Source organism: Charadrius vociferus, unplaced genomic scaffold (assembly GCF_000708025.1).
Source record: "Charadrius vociferus isolate BGI_N301 unplaced genomic scaffold, ASM70802v2 scaffold1040, whole genome shotgun sequence".
NCBI classification, from domain to species: Eukaryota; Metazoa; Chordata; class Aves; order Charadriiformes; family Charadriidae; genus Charadrius; species Charadrius vociferus.
The window spans coordinates 696,105-699,697 of record NW_009646616.1 but is presented as its reverse complement, the minus strand read 5'-3'; positions in this window follow the sequence as shown (position 1 = coordinate 699,697).

Here is a 3,593-nt window from a genome sequence, read left to right as displayed (position 1 = left end):
TCCCCACGTCCAGCCTTTCCTGCGGCCTCCCTGGGTTACCAGCATCACCGCGGTGGTGGCCACTGAACACCAGGCCCTTGTGCTCCTGCGTCTGATGGGGCACCAAAATGTGTATTTTTTTACGGGAGGAGGCTGGGAGGAGATACACAATGGGATGTCGCGTCTGCCCCTGTCCCAGCAGGAGGGGTGTCCGCCTGTTTGCAAGCGCGGCCCGCAGCGAGCGACCATTTCGTAACATCTCGAATGAACTTGAACAGTTTTGGGTTGTAGACGTACCGGTTTGGGAGACGTCCAGGCTGAGGACATGGCCCCGTGTGCAGGGAGAGAGTGTCCACCTGCGGGGCAGGCAGCTCTGGGCAGCGGTGGTCTCCGCTGCCTTCGTGGTGCAGGAGGTATGGGGGTACGCGGGTGGCTGTTGCTGCAAGTGAGGCCCAGGGCCTGTCTGTGGCTGGTGCAGTCCATCAGGGTGGGGATGGGCTGGGGAGGCGAGCTGCTGGCTTTAGATGGTCCAAGCTGGGAACTTGCTCCCCCACCCTAGAGGAGTCATTCGCATTTACAAGTTAGTTTTGTGCTCAGTGCTGTGCAAATGCAAACTGATTTGCTGTTTCCCCTGAGGTTGTCTTGCTTGCTTCTCCTTTGTGCACACTTCTTCCTTTATAACAAATTATTGGGGGGGAAAAAAGGACCAAAGAATGTGAAATGCAGAGTCTTTGGAACAGAGGCATCAGCCTGGATCATGGTGCCTATGCTTGCCTATGTCTTGCTTTTGCAAGCACCTCTCCCAGTTGTCTGCAATAGCTTTTTGGAAGCTTCCTCAGGAAAAAAAATATCTAGGACAAGTGCAGACTTGTAGCCTGTTTAACTCCTGTTGGAGCAAAACAGTTGCACATCCAGTGTTCATCTCTTTGGAGAGTACTCCCAGCTGCGCTTCTTCCAGCAAAGATGTTCTTAACGAAGTGTGGCTGACTTCCACCCTCAGCCCATCCCATTGACTTCCACCCCTGTTCCTGAAGGCGCTTCTTGGGTGAGACAAGAGTGTTTGGCCTTGGAGGGCTCGGTTGTGCTGGCCCCTTGCGCTGGCAGCTGGCTGGGGCTGGCCACGGTTACACCTTGCTGTTGCCTGTACAACTCCCATCTTGGAGAAGAGCTCCAAGGTTCTGCTCTATGCCAGATCTCCTTTGCTTCCCAGTGTGCTGCAGCTGGTTGTTGTGGGGAAAGAGGAACGTGTCTCTTTGTTCTGGACTTTCCTTCTCCTTCCTTATTGCTTTAACTCTGAAACTTCAAGGTCGGGCGTAAGTCTTGGTCCTGCAGCCAGGAGGGGTTTTGCTCTTGGATCTGGTGTTTGATGCTAATACAGGGATTTTTGGTAAGAAGCTGGCGCAGCTGAGCAGGTCTCTAGGAGAGCTGGCAGAAGCATCGAGCGAAAATCTGTGGTGGGCTGTGTGTGGCTGTCATTCTGCTGCTGTGCAGAGGTGACCTGAGCGGCTCTTTTGGGCTGAGGTCCCTGCAAATTGGCTTCACCAGCTGGGGTGGAAACTTTCCATAACTGGTGTCTGAGCCTGCCCAAATAAGTCACACTGGGATGTGACACTGTCTGCAGAGCACAGGGTGTCTCTTTGCTGGTTGTCCTCCCTGCTGCCCTGTATCTTACAGTCTCTGGTGTTTAAACCCTCCATGTTGGGGCTGGAGATCTCTCGGATGGGCGCCCTCTCCTTCCTTCTAGCTGAAAGAAATGTCTCACTTCAGAGGAGGCGGCTTGTGTAGCTGCTGAAACATCCTTCTTGGTGTGACAGCAGGCAACTACTTGCTGGAAGGAGTCCCTAAAGGGACTAGTCAGCCCTGTTGAGCTCGTGGGCTTGGCACCAGAGGAATTGGACAACCTCTGAGATGCTGTGGCTTTCTGCTGGGGTGTGGGGACAGGTGGGTGGCATCAATTTGTCTTCTATAGTATATACACCTGCACCTTCCGTGACCAGCAATGACTTTTCAGACTAATAAACAGCTCCCAGGAGAAGACACGAAGCCCTTGCCCATTGCAGTGTGACCCACAGCACCAAGGCTTGGTGCTTTCCATTTCCTGAGCTGGACCAGTCTGGTGTGGTGGCTTCTCTCTGTTGTGGTTTTGGAGATCACACGTGCAAACAAGCCTGTGGACAACTACTTCACACGGTAACTTGTTTTATGGCTTGTGGAAATGGCACCTTCTGAAAGGTGGACAGTACAAACAAACAAAGCTTGTTCTGCCTTTCTAAACACGCCAGAAATCTTGGGTCATAGGAAAGCGTAACTGGAGACACACCTTTCAGGATCATAAATGCTCCCACCTACGCTGTGTTCCGTGCCAGCCCTGCTGACTAGCTGTTCAGTGTGACTATGGCTGTTCAGCAGCACATCTTCTTGAGCTGACCGTGCAGTAGCGTCACCAATGATGACTGGCCTTTGGTGACCCACGCAGACCTGCTGGGGAGGCACGCTTCTCCCTGTGTCTGTGCCAGGCTGAAGGTCCTTTCCTGAAAACTTCTGAGCCTCGAGGGAGAGTGCTGATGGGAATGCAGAATTCCTAATCATTGTGCCTGGCTTGCTGGGTAAATCATCAAACACAAGTGTACAAAGAATAATTAATCTTAACAGGAAGCTGGCACTGGGACAGCTGGAGATGGAGTTAATTTGAGGGGAGGGAGGAGGGAAATAAGTTTGTTCAGAGCAGGGCAGGCAGCCCCGGTCGCTGGCAGGAGCGTGCTGGAACAAAGGCTTGTGCTGCTCGGGGATGCTGGAGCACTTTCCTCTCAACTCAGCGGCTTCCAGGGGCCATGCAGATTATTTCGGTCCTGCTGCCTGCCATTTAGCGAGGCTTCTTGCGGGCAGAAGTGTAATGTTAAAATAACAGCCCTCTCTCCCAGGTCACTAACAGTAAAGAAACTGCAAGTGCTTTCCAGCGCAGATTTCAGCACTTTGCTATTCTCCACTCTATTATTTAGCTGTCCAGGTTTATGCAGTGATGACTTGACTTTAAATTCACTCCCTTGAACTACAAAGCTCCAGACACAAGTACCTACGTCTGTTCATGCTCCAGAAGGACACAGGTACATAATTCCCATTTCTACAGAGCAGAAATCATAATTTCCTTATCTATTCTTACCTCTTATATAGACAAGTGAGAAAGCTGGTGGTTTTTCACCACCAAGCTTTCAGCCAAACTGGGGGTTGAAAAGCAGGTCATTTGAATCCCAAGTCATGTGTCCAAAATAAAAGATGACTTCTGTTTCCTTAGGAGGGCAGTGGGAAGAAGTTTGGGTTTGGCTAACGTGTAAGGTGGTTCTGACGTGCCCTTCCTGGGGGAAAGGGGTGACACTGTGTTGGCCACGATTCTCTGCACCACTTGACCTCTGAAACAGAGGAGGACATTGGTCCTGCAGAAAGGCTGCGGGCTGCATAGGAAAGTGATGTTGAAAGGATAGATTCTGTCCCTGGTTAGCAGTCTGAAGCTTGCTCTATCCTGAGATGGAAATCTGTCTTCTGTAGAGGTGGATTTCAAATGTCAGTGCTTGGCAGCATATGTCACCGATAACTCATCAGGGTGGGGGAGACCCCAC